This window comes from Oryx dammah, unplaced genomic scaffold (genome assembly GCF_014754425.2).
Source record: "Oryx dammah isolate SB20612 unplaced genomic scaffold, SCBI_Odam_1.1 HiC_scaffold_20, whole genome shotgun sequence".
NCBI lineage: Eukaryota > Metazoa > Chordata > Mammalia > Artiodactyla > Bovidae > Oryx > Oryx dammah.
In genome coordinates, this window is record NW_024070204.1 from 63,016,715 (window position 1) to 63,038,056 (window position 21,342).

The following is a 21,342-nucleotide window of genomic DNA, read 5'->3' on the forward strand; positions in this document are numbered from 1 at the left end:
CAACATACGAATTCTGGAGGAACACAGTCTATAGTGCCTGGAAACTTCAATGATTTACTTTCTAAAGTCTTTCCTCCCTTTATCATTGTGTTCTGCAGTGAAAGCCAGAGAATTACGAGGCTGGAACCCCTGCTAACACTCTGCCTGGTCCATCTCCTGCCCATATTTTCCTTCATTCCATGATGCTCTTCATTTCTTTCTATGCCTTTGTCTTCATCCCCTCTGTCAACTGCCAAACAGCTGGAAGAGAATGCACACCTTTCTTCCAATCGAAGTTTGTCTTCCTCTGACCTCTCAAGATATTTTATGTTGTTCCTCTCATCTAAGAAATCCTGTAGGTACTGTTTCAATAGTTCAGATGGATTCTCATCCTCAAAATGCAGATGCTCAGGAAACCCACAGGATGATGATGAGAGCTCCTTTTTTTGTTCTCATGATGGGATGGTGATAGTGGTGGAAAAGGTTGAAATGTTGTTTCTAGAGTTAATTAAAATTGGAAAAAAGAAGACTCATCCAAATACTAGGTATTGGGCAGCTATTTGGGGGGAAGTGTGTCTTACGACCTTGAACCTGTGCAGATCCTGTCTCAGTTCAGTTCAGTCGCTCAACTGTGTCAGACTCTTTGCGACTCCATGGACTGCCACACACCAGGGCTCCCTGTCCATCACCAACTCCCGGAGCTTACTCAAACTCATGTCCATTGAGTCGGTGATGCCATCCAACCATTTCATCCTTTGTCATCCCCTTCTCCTCCTGTCTTCAATCTTTCCCAGAATCAGGGTCTTTTCAAATGAGTCAGTTCTTCGCATCAGGTGGTCAAAGTATCAGAGTTTCAGCTTCAGCATCAGTCCTTCCAATGAATTTCAGGATTGATTTCCTTTAGGATGGACTGGTTGGATCTCCTTGCAGTCCAAGGGCCTCTCAAGCATCACAGTTCAAAAGCATCAATTCTTTGGCTCAGCTTTCTTTATAGTCCAACTCTCACATCCATACATGACTACTGGAAAAATCATAGCTTTGACTAGACGGACCTTTGTTGGCAAAGTAATGTCTCTGCTTTTCATCTGCTGTCTAGGTTGGCCATAACTTTTCTTCCAAGGAGCAAGCATCTTTTAATTTCATGGCTTCAGTGACCATCTGCAATGATTTTGGGGCCCAAGAAAATAAAATCTCTCACTGTTCCCATTGTTTCCCCATCTATTTGCCATGAAGTGATGGTACCAGATTTCATGATCTTAGTTTTCTGAATGTTTTTAAGTCAGTTTTTTAACTCTTCTCTTTCACTTTCATCAAGAGGCTCTTTAGTTCTTCACTTTCTGCCATAAGTGTGGTGTCATCTGCATATCTGAGGTTATTGATATTTCTCCTGGCAATCTTGATTCCAGCATGTGCTTCATTCAGCCTGGCATTTCACATGATGTACTCTGCATATAACTTAAATAAGCAGGGTGACATAAAAGAGTCTTGACATACTCCTTTCCCAATTTGGAACCAGTCTGTTGTTCCATATCCAGTTCTAACTGTTGCTTCTTGACCTGCATACAGATTTCTCAGGAGGCAGGTCAGGTTGTCTGGTATTCCCATCTCTTTCAGAATTTTGCACAGTTTGCTGTGATCCACACAGTCAAAGGCTTTGGCATTGTGAAAAAAGCAGAAGTAGATGTTTTTCTGGAACTCTCTTGCTTTTTTGATGATCCAACGGATGTTGGCAATTTGATCCTCTGCCTTTTCTAAATCCAGTTTAAACATCTGGAAGTTCATGGTTCACGTATTGCTGAAGTCTGGCTTGGAGAATTTTCAGCATTACTTTACTAGGGTGTGAGTTGAGTGCAATTGTGCGGTAGTTTGAACATTCTTTACTATTGCCTTTCTTTGGAATTGGAATTGAAACTGACCTTTTCCAGTCCTGTGGCCACTGCTGAGTTTTCCAAATTTGCTGGCATATTGAGTGCAGCAGTTTCACAGCATCAACTTTCAGGATCTGAAATAGCTCAACTGGAATTCCAGATCCTGCCTAGGTGGCTCATGATGCTGGCCCGTGAGAAGGCCCTATATACTTGTGAGAAAAACATTTTGACCACTCTTTTTCAATGCCTAAGTTTATGTGGTACGTGCTCTGCTAAGAGAAGACAATACAAAAACAAATAAGTTGTATCCTCAAGGAACTTATAGTATTAATAGAAATACATGAGGGAATGTGATGTGTTGGGCAAAGGAGAACAGTTGAAGGTTATGAGGAAAAAGGAGAGACAGCAACCACCAAGGGCAAAGAGCATGTTCCTTCCATGAGTGCTCTGAGGCGCGAAGGTCAGCAAATCACTGTGTGAATTTTCCTTCTGCCTAGACCACTGCAGTGGGAAAAGGAGCAGAGTTGTTGGATCCAACGAGTCCACCTGGGCCTTTCTTTGTGGTCTTAAACGCCCAGAGTCACCTTTCTAGATAGTATGAAGACTACAAATCCTGATAATCACGGTGGCAGAATGATCTGCTTGGACTGCAAAAAGATAGTAGTGGTTTTTTCCCCAAAATGTGCATATTTTTATAATTAATTAAGTTAATCCCTACAGTCTACAGTGGCCACAGGACTGGAAAAGGTCAGTTTTCATTCCAATTCCAAAGAAAGGCAATGTCAAAGAATGCTCAAACTACCACACAATTGCACTCATCTCACACGCTAGTAAAGTAATGCTCAAAATTCTCCAAGCCAGGCTACAGCAATACGTGAACCATGAACTTCCTGATGTTCAAGCTGGTTTTAGAAAAGGCAGAGGAACCAGAGATCAAATTGCCAACATCTGCTGGATCATCAAAAAAGCAAGAGAGTTCCAGAAAAACATCTATTTCTGCTTTATTGACTATCCCAAAGCCTTTCACTGTGTGGATCACAATAAACTGTGGAAAATTCTGAAAGAGATGGGAATACCAGACCACCTGACCTGCCTCTTGAGAAATCTGTATGCAGGTCAGGAAGCAACAGTTAGAACTGGACATGGAACAACAGACTGGTTCCAAATAGGAAAAGGAGTACGTCAAGGCTGTATATTGTCACCCTGCTTATTTAACTTATATGCAGAGTACCTCATGAGAAACGCTGGGCTGGAAGAAACACAAGCTGGAATCAAGATTGCCGGGAGAAATATCCATAACCTCAGATATGCAGATGACACCACCCTTATGGCAGAAAGTGAACAGGAACTAAAAAGCCTCTTGATGAGAGTGAAAATGTTGGCTTAAAGCTCAACATTCAGAAAACAAAGATCATGGCATCTGGTCCCATCACTTCACAGCAAATAGATGGGGAAACAGTGGGAACAGTGTCAGACTTTATTTTTCTGGGCTCCAAAATCACTGCAGGTGGTGACTGCAGCCATGAAATTAAACGACGCTTACTCCTTGGAAGAAAAGTTATGACCAACCTAGATAGAATATTCAAAAGCAGAGATATTATTTTGCCAACTAAGGTTTGTCTAGTCAAGGCTATGGTTTTTCCAGCAGTCATGTATGGATGTGAGAGTTGGACTGTGAAGAAGGCTGAGTGCCGAAGAATTGATGCGTTTGAACTGTGGTGTTGGAGAAGACTCTTGAGAGTCCCTTGGACTGCAAGGAGATCCAACCAGTCCATTCTGAAGGAGATCAGCCCTGGGATTTCTTTGGAAGGAATGATGCTGAAGCTGAAACTCCAGTACTTTGGCCACCTCATGTGAAGAGTTGACTCATTGGAAAAGACCCTGATGCTGGGAGGGATTGGGGGCAGGAGGAAAAGGGGACAACAGAGGATGAGATGACTGGATGGCATCACTGACTCAATGGACGTGAGTCTGAGTGAACTCCGGGAGATGGTGATGGACAGGGAGGCCTGGCGTGCTGCGATTCATGGGGTCGCAAAGAGTCGGACGCGACTGAGCGACTGAACTGAACGGAACTGAACTGAACTGAACTGAACAGTCTGTGGTAGGTACAGCCCCCTTAAATTCCAAGGGCATTGACAACCCAAATAATTATACTAATATATTTAATAAAGGGGTGCTGGAGTAGGGGACAGGGCAGCAGAAGCAGCCATAGAAGGCTGCTCCCTTGCAGCCCTGTAGAAGGAAGAAGGCAAAGGGCAGGGCTGGAAGGGGCCCCCACCACATATATTGCAACCTGAGGGACTTTCTCCCACCTGGGGGTTGTGGGATTTCAGCAAACTTTTCATATCCTTATCAAGTGCTGGGAAGAATTTTGATCACAGAGCTGTGTATGGAGCCAGCACTGGTGAGGTCAGATGTTGGTCTGGGAGACACTGTAATAATGACTGGCTACCGGGAAAACGGCATTTCTAAAGGACACATGATTTCATCAGTCATTGTGTCTTTGATTAATGTCTTGTGTCCTTCGGGGTGTTTCATCTGAAACTATCATGTAAACACCGACCTTCCTGCCCCCACCGTGAGGTAAGCATTCCTCTTTGAGGAAACTGACAAGAATTCTCTCAGAGTCTGAGGGTGAGCTTCACAAGCAGGACTGGAATTCATCCCTTGCCATGGGCTTAGGAAACAAGGCTCCCAGCTTCACCCCATCGTCTTCCCCTTGGAAGGCAGGGAAGGCAAAGCGGCACAACAGGAGGCTGTCAGTGCTTAAACTGCTAACTAGCGTTTTTCCCAAAATGTGTTTCTGGTTAGTTTAAAGAAGGATAAACAAGATTTAATAGCTGGCAATGAATCACATTTTTTTTTTCCTCCCTAAATGCTATTTGGATCCACTCAAACGCCTGTCGTTCTACTTTTGTACAAATAAATAAATCTTCTTTTCTTTTGTGCATTTTTCTCTGTCCTGCATTTCCTAAAATACAATTTGTTTGACGGATGAGTTAAGCAGTTCTGAGATTTGTTTTTGGCTCTGTAGGCAACTGGGTTGTTTTCTCATCATAATTCAGTGGGACAAGGTTATCACCCCACAAACACTAACACCTCATTTAGAACCAGAAGCACTCCCCCACCAGAAGAAAGCCATTGCTAATGTTCTCCATGTAAGTTTCAGTTGTTACATATGAAGTTTCCCGGTATTAACATCTCTGCCCTGCCCCTTTCCTTCCCTCTTGTTTTAGTTACGCTGGATATACTTCATGCATACAGACATTTAGAAGTGGAATTACAGACAGAAAGTAAACTTGAGATGAAGCACAGAGGTGGGCCCTGCGTCTGCTTAGGCTTATGATTCTAGAACCAAGAAACTGACAAATAGGAACAAACCTCACTATAATTTGAAAGCAAAATGAACTCAAGAGTATTTTTTTCCCCTCCACATAATCACGGATTTTTTTTTTTTTTAAGACAAAGACCTGTGAAACAGTTGAACTGAAATTAAACCTATTATTTTTCAAAGTAATTGTACTGAAAACTGACATGTTCAAGCAGACTCTGAATCAAGAGGACATTTCGTTTGGTTTCAAGTCCTTGGCTAAACAGAGAAGTGCCTTTTCAGTAACTGCCCATTATAATAAAAGATGAGGCAAGTCTATAGAGATATGCTGCAGGTCTCCTTTTCCGTTTCATAACGGAGCCTATGTGAGCCTGTTCCAAACACTCCCTCTGTACTCCTCATAATCAGAAGTGCTATAGCCCAGGAAACAAAGGAAGTTCCAAGAAGAGGGCAAATCCTGAACCCAGAGGTGGGCTCGTGTTTCTGCCAGTTCTCAGCTGAGTAGCTGGGAATCAAGAGGGAGCTGTCTTGCCATCCCATCTCTCCCGATCTCAACTGTCCAAGTTCAAGCACAAAGCCCTAAAGTAACAAAGTAACAGTAACATGGCCAGGTCTGAAGATTATTTCCCCCAAGTTCAGAAGATTTTTTTTTTCTACAACAGTACTGTTTAATGCGCCTTTTGGTACTTAGTATATTGTATTGCAATAATTTGTTTACAAGCTTATGTTATCTCAAAAGTAGGGACCACAGTATCTCCATATTTATAGTCTATGGGAATTTGAATAGAATCTGTATCTCACTGTTACGTGAAAATTGTATAAATCTTAATTATGTTGAATTGGTTCATTACTTTTCAGGTCAACTATATCCTTTTACATTTCTGTCTATTCATTCTATTAATTTCTGAGAGTTTGACACTGAAATTCCAACTAAAAATATTTATCTACTTAAAAAAATAATTGTAATATATAGTGGAACTATATGTAACTTTGTTCTGTATTTTCCAAGTCTCCTGTAAATGTGTCATCATACTTTTATAATTTAAAAAGTAAAAAACCAAGAAAAAAAAAACAGTAGGGACTATACCATCTTTGAATTTCTCAGTATCTAGCACAGAGCATATTAGATAACCTATAAATGATTAAATGAGTGATTACATGAATGAAAGGATACCAAACAACATTGATGAACAACCAATTTCCTTTCCCAACATTCATTTATCACCCCTGTGTAGTAAAATATACAGTTTTTTAAAAGTATGATTTTCATTCTTTAAGTTTCATGCAGTTTTGAAGACCACTTATGGGGTTTTATCATTATGTCCACTGAGCTCTAGCGTCCAAGAAACCTGACCTGGGAACTAGTGATACAAGCCTGTGGTTCTCAGTCTTGAGTGTGCATTAGAATAACCTCAAGGGCTTCTGTTAATACACTGCTGGGCCCCCTTCTAGAGGCTCTGACCCAGTATGTTTGGGATAATGCTGATGCTACTAGTCCAGGGACCACACTTTGAGAAACACTGATTTAAGCAGGGTGGGTGGGTCAGTTCTCATGCTGACTAAACTGCATGACCTACAGTAGACCTTTCATCCATCTCATAGGGCTCATGAAGATGTGGAGAGTCAATAACACCTTATATCCACATAGTATTTCAAAACACAAACCCTGGATCACTTACATGAGTACACCTGTCTCAGCCTTCTTCACAGGGATTAAAGCTACAAGTGAGAAAGGAGGTGAACACAACGATGCTTTGGAAAATTCGAAATATCATAGAAATATATTGCCTTGTTATCACAAAGATCCAACCTTTATCTTGGGCTTTTCCCACTAGGGCCTTCCTGGATTGGACTTCTTAGCATAGAAATACTGATGTTAATTTAAGGGAACAAACCCACTAGGTTAGTAAACATGAAAATGGCGGAAAAGTTTGATGTGTTGGAGTTCGCATGCTGGAAGAATCCATGATTCTCTGGGCATTCTATTGAGCTCCTACAGAAGGACTAGCATGTGTTCAGTACATGAGCATACGTCTCTACCCACTGATGCCACAACCACCAGGATCTGTGCACTCATGAGGCCTAGCTGCTGGCAGCCCTGACTCTAACATTAATCAGCTTGACATCTGGAACCAACCTGAGGCACCCCATCCGACTGCCACAGATGCCTTTACTTTTCGGCTGTCAGCAAGGAGATTATTCAGTTTAGGGTGCCAGGTCTACACCACACAGTCTGCATGGAGGGTTGAGTGGTGTGTTAAAAAAAAAAAAAAAAGTGAGCTGAATAATCTGGGAGTGTGGGTGAGACAAAAATTTCCCTCAGTAATCTGTCAGCTCGAACTTACACCAGGAAGGCATTTTGCCTGAAGCAGCAGAATTACTGTGGTTGAGTAGAGCTGGCTAGATTATGTTCTACATATCCTTGGAGTACATATTTTGCCCATTTTTGCAAACTAAAACATCCTTTAGCTAACTATACAGCAGTGGCAGCAGCTACTTTCAAATCCCTTTAGCACACACTGGCCTGCTAGAGTTAGGACTGCATTCTTTAGTGGCACTGGGGAAGATGTCAAAATCTCTCTTTAGTGAGTTCCAAAGACTGGGCACTGGTTGGTGACTAGTAATCTACTCATTGTCATCATCATGGCAGCAGTGTGGGAAGGGGTTAGTGGGCACAAGGTCAATTACATCCCTCTTCTATTTTAGCATTTCATGTACTCTAATATGGAAAAAGAGGACCAAGACATTTTCCAGAAGAATAGCTTTTTGGAAACTGCTCTGTGACACATTAAGAAGACACAAGCAATAAGGAATCAGACTCTACCTCATCAAGAAAAAAAAAAAAATCTATAGATAACACTGTAAATCAGTCAGGAGTCAAACGTCCTCCTGGATTGTCACCCACTGTTTCACAGCATCGATTTCTCAAAGCCTAAAATCATAAAGAACCTAAACCAGAGCGGAAGGGCATCCTGGCCTCCCGTGTTCACTGATTTAATTTTCCCCTCTGAACACATGCAGCTCCATAATTAGAACATTTACCAACCATAAATATAATTTAAACTCTGTACATGTGTGCCTACATGTGTGGAGAAACTTAAGCTGAGATACGGTTTCAATAAAAACAATCCTTCTGCACTGATTAGAATGTGTAAAGAGGAAATCTGTTTATACCACAATCTACTCAAAACTTGTGTTGGCAGCAACACTTTTGGCTAATAACTGTCAATGGCAAAGCTACATGGAGGATATGAATTACACTACTCACAGTCTGGAGATCAGAGCTCAGTCTAAAATGGCATGTCCAACACTTTCTGCCATGTCCACCATAAAGGGATGCCATAAGCCTATGAAGCTCAGACTGCTATGAAAGTGGGCGTGCTCAGTGATGCTCCATGGTCTGTTGAGTTCAAGTCCATCCACAAATGGAAAAGAGGTTTCAGAGGAAACTGCAGAGCTCTGCAATGTTTTGGGAAGGTGTTAGTATTTATTCTCCGTCTCTTCAAATAATGATGGTATCATTCTGGATCTATAGTAGCATGAAGAATGAGATTATTGGATTAACTAGAAACCAACAGGGCATTTAATATTTTATGCTCCATTTTTCATTTCTTGTTGATTTCATAAAAACCAGAAATCAAGCATTGTCCAGTGAGTCCATCACCCATGGGTTTATCCCAACCAAGAGCATCCCTGGTCTAATTAACGCAAGATCACCTGAGGGTCTGCAGAACTCAGAAGAACCCCTCGGTCACACTGAAGAAGCAGTAGGAAGAGGGAAAACACAAATAGAAGAGCTGAAGGTGGTGAAAAATCACTAGTGAAAAGTGAAGACCCCACACTGCTTCCCCACATGGCTGGTAAGAGTCAGCTGAACATCCTCTAGTCCCCTCCATCTTTCCTTTGGCTCCACCACATTTTCTTTCACTCCAGGCTCTGCCAGAATCTGTGCTGCACCCCCAAGTGACTCAGTTTTTATTTGCATGTCTAGTGCTGTCAGACGCAGTGCAACATGGGGCCATTTTCTTGGACTGGCTACCCTTCCCTTCTCTAGATTCTTCAGGCATTTGCTGAGATCCAGTTCACAACAGCAAAGGCTGGCTACACGTAAGTAAAGATAAATAGAGAGTTCAGATGATTGAGACTCAAGAAGAAATTTGGGTAGCAGTACAGTCTCATAGAGATCACTTTCAATATATGACTCTAGTACTTCCACACAGGTTATTTCATTTAATTTTCTTATCGACTCTGAGAAACCATCATCACTATTGTCTCTAACATTGAGACATACTTAAAATCCAAGAAAAACGTTGTGATGTACCCAAGATCAAACATTTAGTAAATATCACAGCTGGGTGCTGCAAATGACATTATTTCATTCTTTTTATGGCTGAGCTATATTCCATTGTATATATGTACCACATGTTCTTTATCCATTCCTCTGTCAATGGATATTTAGGTTGCTTCCATGTCTTGGCTAGTGTAAACAGCAATGCATGGATGGACCTAGAGATTTTCCTACTGAGTGAAATAAGTTAGACAGAGAAAGAGAAATATTGTATGACATTGCTTATATGAAGAATCTTAAAAAATGATGAAAATGAACTTATTTACAAAACAGATTCACAGACTTAGAGAATGAACTTATGGTTGGTTACCAGAGGGGAAGGGAGGGAGGGATAGTTAGGGACTTTGGAATTGACATGTGCACACTGCTGTATTTAAAGTGGACATCAACAAGGACCTGCTGTATACCACTGAGAACTCTGCTCAATATTCTGTAACAACCTAATTGGGAAAAGAATTTGAAAAAGAATAGATACATCTGTATGTATAACTGAATCATTTTGTTGTACACCTGAAATTAACACAACAGTGTTAACTGTACTCCAATATAAAATAAAAAGTCAAAAAAATCACAGCTGGGACTCAAAATCCATCTCTGTATCATGATGCTGCAACACAAAGGAAGAATCCTTCCTTTAGCCCTTTATTAGCCCTAAATAACAATAACTAAAAAAAAAAAGAAAAAAAAATGAGCTCAGACCTCAGCACCTGGGACAAGAGTGGTTATCAGCTCTAATGGACCACATGTGACTATTCACCCATGCAGCCCCAGATATCCACAGGAGGTAAGACAGGCTCTCTGTTGCTTCCTTCCTCAGCTTTTCGAATGAGCTCAGTCTCCACACCCCACCCTGCAGTGCATTTCTAGAGAGCTGGAAGCAGAGGGTCTTCCATAAGGGGCCCTCCTCTGTAAAATACCATTCCTCTGTTCTCCTGAGGGCCCTGGTTAGTTGACCTTTCAGGCATGATGAAAGATAGCTCTTTTTGGTTTATTTTCCCCAGATAGTTGGAGGAATGTTGTTCTGGGCTCATGTTCAGTGGGTTTGTGCTTTTTGTTGCTCTAATGGTGTTTTGCTATAGTAGTATTACCATATTTTGGAAGTTTTCTAAACCATTGCCTATGCACCCAGGGGTGACTATTAAAATGATGAGGACATTTTTATAAATCACAAAAATAAACAAATGTATAAAAGTGTAATTAATAAAACGGGCAAAGCTAATGTAGCTAAAGAAACAACTTAAAGTGTTTTTCAGAATGTAAAGTGAGTTTTATGCCCCAAAAGAAGTCCATAGAATAAAAATTCTGTACATTTTAAGGAAAAATCAGTATACAGAACTGATATGATAAATGGTAAATGCTGACTTTGATTTTGTATTTTATTTGGGTATCTAGAGGGAAGAAATATAGATGGAAAAAAAACATATATGCATTAGGAATAACTATATCTTATTTACATATGATTGTTGCTTTACTAGAATCAAAACAAGCACGATAATTTTTTTTCTTTTTGAGGTTTTTTTTTTTTAAGTGGCCTTCTTGTTCTTTTTCACCTAATACCTATAATCTTTACCACATCTGAAGGGCTACCATCTTTAGGATATCACAGTCAGAACCAGCTGAGAAACATCAGAAACTAGACTTTCTAGATCACATACCAATCTTCCTCCCACTCCCTGTCCACTGCCTCTACCTACCTCATCCACTGCTATCCACCAGCTGGGGCCTCACTGGCTGCACAGGAATGTGCTTGGGTCTCCCTGTCCATCTCTGAAAACTTGCATAGGTGGTTTTTCAAAAGAGAAGACACTGACTGCTCAATGCTCTGTGTGCTGGGCAAGATTTCCATGCACCCATGAATAGCCATTCAAGTAGGAAATAAAAACTAAGCACTTGATGATTTCATTCAGGGGAAAAAATTTAACCACTTACAGGTGAACAAAAGTTTCTAAATGTGTATTTTGTTTCAGATATTTTAGGGGCAGGTGGGGCTTTTAGCCCTCAGATGGGGAGGGCAAAATGGGGTGATTAGGGAAGTGCCTAAAAGGTATGTCACCCAGAGGCCTCTTCCAGGCCGTGGGCTGACCACAACCTGGGCCCCAGCCTTCTGACACAGCACAGGTTGGTAGATCTGAAAGCATAGGCTCATTGCAGATGATTATGGTTAAAATCTTGGGCAAGATCTGAAGAAAGCAGGTTTCAGACCAACTAGACTTAACCTAGCTGTGAGGGGCCATGAGGGTCATCCTACTACATCCCATATTATTAAGGGACAGGGGCACCTCTTCCAACAGAGCAATGACATGAACAGGCAAGTGGCCAAAGATCAAATCTTCTGCCAACTATAGAACTGATAAGACTACGATCACGTATGGACCATTCAGTCCTCTGTGTGTGTGGTCTGAAAAATCAAACCAGACAAAGTGTAGGTTTTGGTGGAGGGTGGCAGGGGAGGGGGATGCGGGAGCAGAATCAAAACAGCAACTCTATCCGGATGTGTTTTTAACTCTGCCAAATAAATGCATGTGGAGGAACAGAATCAAACATGTTTCTCAAGCAGAGAAAATTATTTTGCTTTCAAACACCAACCAGGTAAATATGGTCTCTAAAATGATTAGAAATGCAATTGATGTGCTACTGTGATTATTCTTTCTAATCACATACCAAATTTCAAGTACTTTCTGTAAATTACTCACAGGCAATTAAGTCCTTTAGATTCATCCTGTGATGGTGGCCGTCTTGTTGGACCATGTTTGTCAACACAGCTGCTGAGATCCTGGCAGGGAAAAGAAAAAAAAAAAGCCACATGACTTTTTTAGCTCATAATTCAGTTAGTTTCTTTTCCTGAGGTTACATTTGGGCATCCTAGCCATGCAGGTAGCAAGGTAAGTGGCTCTGGGTCAACAGCTAGGAAACGGAGCTCCCTAATATCCCCACTGGAGAAGGCAATGGCAACCCACTCCAGTACTCTTGCCTGGAGAATCCCATGGACGGAGGAGCCTGATGGGCTGCCGTCTGTGGGGTCGCACAGAGTCGGACACAACTGAGTGATTTAGCAGCAGCAGCAGCAGCAACATCCACACAGATAAAGAATGATCAGATGATGTATTTGGCCTTTCCCTGTCCACCTCACCCCTACAAAGGCAGACACACACCATGAATTCTAGATTTGTCCTTCAGTTGTTTCCAGTGCCCACTGCAAGTGCAGAAGGGTCAGGGGGAAAAGTGCAAAGCTGAGCCAGGCCCCATCTGGATACTAGCTTCCCAATCTACTCATCCCGTTCTGTCTCCAACATGACCTGTGGACCACTTGGGTGACCCAGAAAAGATTCCTGTGAACTGTGCCGTTCTTCATGTTCTAACTGCTGCTCTCCTCACTTCGTCCCCTTAACAGTACTATGCAGCCCTTCCTATCTCTTTAAGGGACATGAATACCCTAAATTTTCTAAGTCTTTTCTCCCAAAGCAAATCAGAGGTTCCAAAAGGGCAGGGAACACATCTGTTCCTTTCATATCCTTTACTATTGCTGCTGCTAAGTCGCTTCAGTTGTGTCCGACCCCGTGCGACCCCATAGATGGCAGCCCACCAGGCTCCCCCGTCCCTGGGATTCTCCAGGCAGGAACACTGGAGTGGGTTGCCATTTCCTTCTCCAATGCATGAAAGTGAAAAGTGAAAGTGAAGTCGCTCAGTTGTGTCCCACTCTTAGCGACCCCATGGACTGCAACTTACCAGGCTCCTCCGTCCATGGGATTTTCCAGGCAAGAGTACTGGAGCTGGATGCCATTGCCTTCTCCATCATTATTGCTAGTGCTAAGCAAATAGCAGTCTCTCAAAAGCAAATTGTGTGAGGACTCTCTGGTGTCAGTTTTGTCAGCTGTACTGAATGTGTAAGGCGGACAAAGGAAAGGAAATATCAAGAATGACAATAAGGCAGTCAGCCTCTACAAAGAAACCTTATTAAACTAACACCTTGTCTTTACTATACTCTGAGATAATTCTGTTGTCTTTCTTCATACTTTGTGGCTATGCTAATTATGAATAAAAAAGTATAATTTTAACCTTAAAATTATTACTTTTCAGGGCAAACCTTCCAATTTGTCTTCACCAATTGACTAAAACTACCTCAGATCCTTTCACATCCTCTGTAGATTTGTTTTCAGTAGAAAGTACTGGAAAGGCCACAAAATAAAATGCTCAAGGATCTGAAAAGAGAGACTGCCCCTTATAATTGAGACCAAAGCCAAGTTGTTACATAAATTTAAGTTCTCACTCCTTTGTTGGAGGGGGTGGGGAGAAGTACAGTCATGAGTTAAAGGATTATTTGCCTTTTGAAATTTAAGGGATGAAGTGGGTTGGAATTTTCATTCCTTTTCTCCCAGAATATCTTGCTTTTTTAAACTACTCATTGCCAGTATAAAAGTAAGTCACATGACAAGGAATCGAGGGTAGTAGAGGAAACTGGGGGCTGGTTATCATGAAGGTTGTGTGGGAGCTTTTTCCTTTCAACTTTGGAAAAGATGGACACTTTATCTGTGGAGACATGGGTTCTGGCCTTATCTGCCTTTACCCAGGAGAGGGCCTCCACCCTAATGGAATTAGCAAAGGTCACTTTAACCGCTAGGACTAAAATTTGGGTCTTGCTTTGTAGATGAGCCCTTCATTGATCTTATGGCCTTCCACAGACTCTCTGGTACAGAGGTTTAAATGATCAATGGATATTGCTCCTCTTGTACCTTCTTCAAGTCGACCTCAGTCACATTTTGTACTGTGTGTAAATCACTATCGTTTTTTCCTGTAGCAACTAGTCCTCCCCTTGAAAGAGTAAGTTAGCATGGGCTGCAGAGGAAATGGCTAATTTCTACCAGGACACTGCGACAATCGCCCAAGTAAAGGCGGCAGACGTCTGTCAACATCTTCGTTTTCACATTCTTTTTTCAGTCCGCAATCCATGGACCAAAGAAGCCCCAACGTCGGACTCGCACTCTCACCCGGTCACCCCACCCCACGTCCTGCTCTTCAGACCGGACCGAGAAGCCCGTGAGCCTGCCACCAATCCGAGGCTTTTCACCGCCAGCGTGGATTAAGTAACACCCGCAAAATCAGCATTTGCACACATGCCAAGGGCTGATTACGGGCCTCTCAGCCAAGGCAGCCGACACTACTGCAGGGCAATTTCTCCAATTACTCAGCCCCAGGACAGCCGGGGCGCGACTCCAGCGCACTCTCCCGGGCTGCGGAGCCTGTTACGAGGCCACCTGACGGCCGCGGGCAGGCCTAAACCACGAGACCGCCACCCACCCGCACCAGTGCCGGCCGGCGCTTCACGCTCCATTGCCTGGGTGCCTTTTCTCGCCCCGGGCCTGGGAAGAAACCGTGTTCCTCCTGCGAGCCCCGAACCATCTCCCGCGGCTCCCCAAAGGACTAGACGGCTTGAGCCGCCTACGCCTCCAACCCATCCTCAATCCGCGAAACACGCAGGGAGCTGGGCGGGAAGCTGCGGATCGCCGTATGCAGGAAAGAGACGCAAACGAGTCTGCGGGGTGGAAGCAAGGAGCTGCTGCGGGGGTCGTTCAGTGTCAGCGTAGCCTAGCCCACCCCGCAAAAGCCAGAACACATCAGAGCTTTGCCCACCGCGACCCGATTGCTCCCAGGCTGCCCCGCCGCCTCCTTCGACCCGTGCGTCTGCGTCTCTGGCCACTGCCGAAGACCAATTGGTTTTCAAATAAGTAAGATAAACCTAGGATCTAAATTTCCTTTATAGGGGACCGACCGAGAGGCTGTGTAAATGTCTCCTGACAGACGTAATGGAGGGTTATTAGCAGTACAAAGCCTGTCCGACCCGTAGCGTTAGTTCAAGGGAATATTTCGGTGTCGCACTGAAATTGCTACGCATGTAAACCAATTTCCCCGACAGAAGGGTAAACACAGACTCGTTTGAACCGCGAGATGAAAACAGATGGGATATCGCAAACAGTTTCCCAAAATACAACAGACTTCTGGGCCAATTACACGTGGTTAGCTCTGAATGGCAGAGGAAATAGTTTTCTTTGCTGCTAAATGTCACAAAAGTCACCTAAAGGCACAGAAGGAAGCCGCTCTGTTTTTGAGAAACTTACTAGAATTAATCTCTGCTGGAGTCACTTGTGAAAACCAGTCACCCTTCTGCCCCGCCCCCACTCCCCAGCCCCTACCCCACCGCCCCAGGCCGCCGGGTTCCAGGCCCTTGGGAAGGGCAGAACAGTTTAGGTTGGTGATCCAGGCTCTAGGGTTTCGAAGTCTGAACCCGCCCGTCGAGAAAACTGGAGGAGGGGAAGGAAATCTGGCAGGCCCTTGCGAGCCCGGAGAGGGGCCACGGTCTCCTCTCCCCGCCGGGACCGGTGCGTCCCTCCTCCCGCACGCACGCCTCGGCCGCTCGAGTGAGGACACAAAGGCTCACGAGGCTGCCTTGATGCCAGCCGATTAAGCCAGGGCTGCACCGTGTGCGTGAAGAACAGAGCCCGGCCTCGCGGGCGCCGGGCCGAAATCCCCAAGAAAACTCCGGAGAGACCACAGGACCCGGCCCCAGGGCTTCGGGGGCAGAGCCCGGACCGGGCGGCCTCTCCCCGGAGTCCGCGGCAAGCTCTGAGTTCCGGGCCCGGCCGGCGCCTCCGGGGTGGTGCGCGGCGCGGAGACTCAAGGGAGTCGCCTAGGCAGGGGACTGAATCTCCGAGGCGGGAAGCCTGGGAGCCGGCGCCCCCAGCCCGCCCGAGACCCTCCCGGAGGACACCCGGACGGGGCCGGAGGAGAGAGGCCGGGCAGAGCGTGCCGGCTCCCAGCTCCGCCCGGCGCTGCGCTGGGCCCGGGTCACCGCGCTCCCGGGCTCCGGAAGCCGCGCTGGCTGGGCGGCCAGGCGGGAGGAAGCGGCTCGGGCCGCGCCGCCCCGCGCCCAGGAGCCGCGTGCAGGGTTCAGCCGTGTTTCGGTTGCCCTCTGACCTGACCCTGAGCGCACAAAGGCCTCCCGGGTGCGCCGGCCTGGCCCAGGCTTCCAGTCGCTGCCAAATTAATGAGCCCACGTCAGGTTGGGTTTACAGCTCGGCCGGAAGCAGTCGAGTGGAAAATGAGCTGGGGGCCGCTCGGGGGGGTCCCCACAGGAGTGCAGAGGCTGCCTGGCGTCCCTGCGGCCGGGGACGTCGAGGCCCGCGCGGGGCCGCGCTCAGTTCTCCACGCGCCCTCTCCCACTGGCCCTGAGGGCGCAGGCCTCGCCGAGAAACCTGCCGCTCTGTGAGAAACGTCTGTCCCGCTTTCTTCCCAAAACACACCCCCCACAGTTAACATCCCAGCCGCACAGGCCAGGCGTGCTCACCACGGGTCGTTGGGTTGCGGCTTGGCGACCCTTCGGTGTCTTTGCGGCGCCTAGAGCTGCGGCCTCGAATCCGTGCCTCCTAACACCGAGGCTCCGGGACTCCTAGCGCGCCCAGACGGACCCACGACCCACTCCCAGCAGCAAGGGTCTGGAAGGCCAACTCCGAAGGCGTTTTTCGATCTGCGGCTGGTGCTCGGTTTTGAAAGTCAAAGATCAAAGTCGAAAAGGGATTTGTTTTGAATGAAGATCTATCTGCTAGTTCATCCTGAAGTCTTGAAAACTGACTGAAGGTCTGCTCTCTTAATGAGGAATTCGGTTCAAGAAACATGATTAAATTTGAAGCTGATAAAGCCTTAATTGATTTATAATTACGACATTGATTTATCGTATTTCTTCCAGATTTTACAGGTATATTAAAAAAGTGTGCGAGCATGCTCAGTCTTGTCGAACTCTTTGCGACCCTATGGACTGTAGCCTACCAGACTCTGTCCAAGGGATTTTCCAAAAATACTGGAGTGGGTTGCCATTTCCTCCTCTAGGGGATCTTCCCCACCCGAGGATGGAACCCGCGTCTCCGGCATCTTCAGCGTTGGCAGATGGGTTCTTTACCCACTGAGCCACCTGGAGAGCCTGAAAGAAAGCATTTCATTCAGAAAACATTCAGAAGTTCAGAAGAGACATGCTCTGAGAAGAAGCCCTCTCTTTCTACAGCTTTGTTGCTGTTGAGAACCAGTTAGAGCAACTGGTGTGACATTTACCTTGAATCACCTGTCACTTCCGCATCTTCCTCATCCTTGCTTCAAAGAGCACCCTGCCACAGACCCCTTTTCTTCTGATGACCTGAGTAAGGATAGCCTTAGGTCACCTCTCATGACACCCCAGTTACTCATCATTGTCCCTTCTCTAGATTCCACACACATCCCTCTAGGCATTTTCTGGGCACCATCCCTTGCAGATTTTGCTGCCCTGAGTCCACACCTTCCTCTGAAACTTCAGTGTACTTGGAAGGTCAAGTTGCCTTTATGATGTCAAGCAGTCACTATCTTTAAAGGTGTTCAGTATCTCACAGAGTAGGATACAATACTTGATGTACTATGATTACCATTTTGGCAAACTGTCTTCTCAACTAAAAATTTAACACATTAGGAACAATGACCAAGACCAATTGTCTCTGTTGTCCTACAGTGCAGTGCTGGATCAAGAAATGATACCTATGTTGACTTCACAACTAATTAGAATTAATACAGTCCCTTCTAAAAGGCTAGTTACTGGAGTGGTAGTGGTGGGTGTTCATTCTGAGATATGTCAATATATTTGTTTTTCTTCTGAAGCCAGATTGAGATAGTACCATTAAAGAAATTGACATTTTGATTGGAGGAGGAGAAAGGGAGGAGGAGGGGAAGAAATATAGGAAGGCAGAGCATCTTGAAAAATAATAGGAATGGGTATCAAGACAAAGTGAGGATACCTAAGGAAACCAGGAGGGCACCAAAGAATTAGGAAGCAAGAACACTCAATGGTGGGCCCGGGAGAGAGAGAGGGAAAGCGGGCCATGCTAAGGACAAATTTCACCAACTAAGAGGCAGTATGGTATTATGATTTAGAGCTCATGTTCATCAACTCCTTGGACAAATTGTATAACCCTATGAGCATCAGTTTCCTCACCTGCTAAATGAGGATGGTAATAATACATAGATCACAGAGTTATGAGGATTAGATAAAATAACACTCACTTAATAAACATTAGCAAATACTGCTCTCAATTTCACCTGGGAGCACTACATCATAATGTCATTAGGCCTTTGGCATTCCTGTCTGCTCTATTACGATGTATCTTACGAGCAGACAGTGAAGTGAGTAAAGTGCTTTTTTCTTTTATATGTAAGAAAGTGAAGAAGAGTCACTAGATATTTTAAAGAAGATATTTAACAAAAGACAAAAACCAAATTGGAAAAATAAGTAGCTGAGAAGAATTAGAGAACTTTTTAAATGTTCACACATACACACACACGCACAAATCTTCCAAGTAAAATCCTTGTAGAGACGGGAAAAGGTATTGCATCCAGAAAATGTAAAAAGGATGCTCTAAAAATGAAACAGTAAAAGAACAAGAAAGAAATTTTCAAAATTAAAAATAGGGTAGCAAAAAAGAAATTCAGTAAAAGAGAGTTAAGATGAAGAATCTGTCAGAAAGAACAACAAGACAGATGGAAAATAGGGGGAGGAAAGATAAGAAAACTAGAAGATCAATACAGGAAATCCTACACTCAAATTAAATTCCAAGAAGAAAGTACAGAGATAATAGAGGGAGATTTTTTCTTTTTTCAAAGAAACATTACAAGAAAATTTCCCAGAACTTACTAAGTTCTTAGACTACAGAAGGGCCAGTTGAATGCACAGCACAAAGACTAACAAAAGACTTATACTAAAAGGCATACTCACAGAATTTCAGAAACTTGTGAATAAATAGAAACTCCAAAACCCTTCCAGAAAGAAAAACAAGTCCCAGACCAAAAATCAGAATGGCATTGAACTTCTCAAAAATAACACTAGAAGTGAAAAGATAATGAATAGAGCAATGTGTTTACAATTCTAAGGAAAAATAATTTCCAGTCCAGAATTCTACAGCCAGCCGAACTACTCATGTGTGCAAACAAAATTAAGACATTTTCAGGCATGCAAAATTCTAAAAGTTTTATCTCCCTGTACCCTGAAACAGATGCTGCTGACTCACCCAAAAGCCATCTCCATCTTTCTTTCATTTAATTTGTTAAGGCATCATATAGCCATGTGCTTCCGAGAAGTCAAGCCTTTCCCCAGCTCCAAGAAGTACCTTTGATTAATCTAAGCCAACATGTTGTAATTCCTTGCCCTTTGCCAATGATTGGCTTAGAAATAGGCATGTAACACAACTGAGATCAATTAACTATCAGGAAAATTCTACTAGGGGTTGGGGAAGATTTTCACATCAAAAAGAAGTAAAAGAAAGGGACTTCTTCATTTGTATGTAGTTGTATGAGGACATGATGCTCCAAGTTGAAGCAGTATCTTATCAAGGATGGAACACAAATATCAAGGATGGCAGAGAAGAAAGATAAAAAGAACCTGCATACTTGATAATGTCACTGAGCCATTGAGGTACATGAGCCTCAAACCTGAACCTAGGCAATATCCAGACTTATTGTTTCAAGAATGCCAGAATGCAAACGCTGGGCACTTGAGCTCATCTCTCAAGCTGAATTGTATAGTGAAAGCAATAATAATTAATATAAATGCCTACTATTGATTGAGTACTTAGGTACTGTTCTTTTGATTAATGTCTATGATAAACCTGTGAAATAAATACAGACTTGCTTCCATTTTGCAAATTAGGGCATATGCGCTTGGCTCAACAAGTACATGAATTAGCCAGATTTGTAACCATTACTTTCTGACTCTAAGGTTTGAATATTTTATTCTGACTCTGTACTCAGGACAGATGTGAATGGAGCATGGGAAAATGTTTGAAGTATGCTGAGTTAAAACATGGTCTTAATAACCATTTTTAATTCCCTTAGTTATTTGCCAATATAGTTCTGATTTGTGGTAACCAACCTTCAAGATGGCCCCCAATGATCTTCACTTCCTGGTATTAACATTTTTGTGTAGCTCCCTTAGTGAATAGGGTTGACCTATGTAACCAACAGGATATCCTGACAATGTGTGACTTCCCAGGCTATGTCATAAAAGCATCATGGCTTCTGCCTTGCTTTCTCTTGGATCACTCACTCTGGGAGAAGACAGTTGGTGTGTCACACACACTGAAGAAGCCCTGTGGAGAGGTCCATGTGTCAAGAAATCAAAATCTGCTGCCAATATCCATGTGTGTGAGCCATCTTGAAAGTAGATCCTCCAGCCCCAGACAAACATCTGAGAATTGCAATCCTGGCCAACACTTGACTACAACCTGATGAAAGACCTTGAGCCAGAACCATCCAGCTAAGCTACTCCTGAGTTCTTGACCCATAGAAATTATGAGATAAGTGTTTATCGTTATGCAACCTAAATGTCCATCAACAGATTCAAATGGAGAAGGACCCTGTGTTCTGCCCTCCCCTCCATTGTCTTCTGCCTGCCTTTTGTCTGTGGAAAAACTTTAGCCAAAGAATAAATTTAATCAGAAAAGTGAGAAAATGCAGAAACAAAGGAAAACAGTACAATAAGACTAAATAATAATAGTTTAGTTCCTCTTCATGGGCCATAGATCATATTCTGAGCCATATCCTGTGAGCTGTCATAGATACGGAAACCCCTACCAAGTAGAAGAAGTTAACCACATGATGGTTAGACTATAGCCATGATATAAGCTGCCACAGTTCCAAGAACTGACCGCAGAGAAATGGGAACAAACCAACCCTAGAACTGAAGACTAACTGTACCTAAGTGAAGACTAACTGAGGCTGGGCAGAGCACCACATGACCAATTTTAAGATGA

At 43.9% G+C, this 21,342-nt stretch overlaps 1 long non-coding RNA gene across 1 annotated transcript; it reads right to left on the bottom strand.

Moving 5' to 3' along the window:
- Positions 1–263: 263 nt before the first annotated feature.
- On the bottom strand, positions 264–12,396 carry LOC120879646. The gene is made up of 3 exons (XR_005724842.1): positions 12,223–12,396; positions 8,450–8,640; positions 264–477 (listed from the first exon to the last, which is right to left on the bottom strand). It is a non-coding gene; the product is annotated as an uncharacterized LOC120879646 (long non-coding RNA).
- Between the last annotated feature and the right edge of the window lie 8,946 nt (positions 12,397–21,342).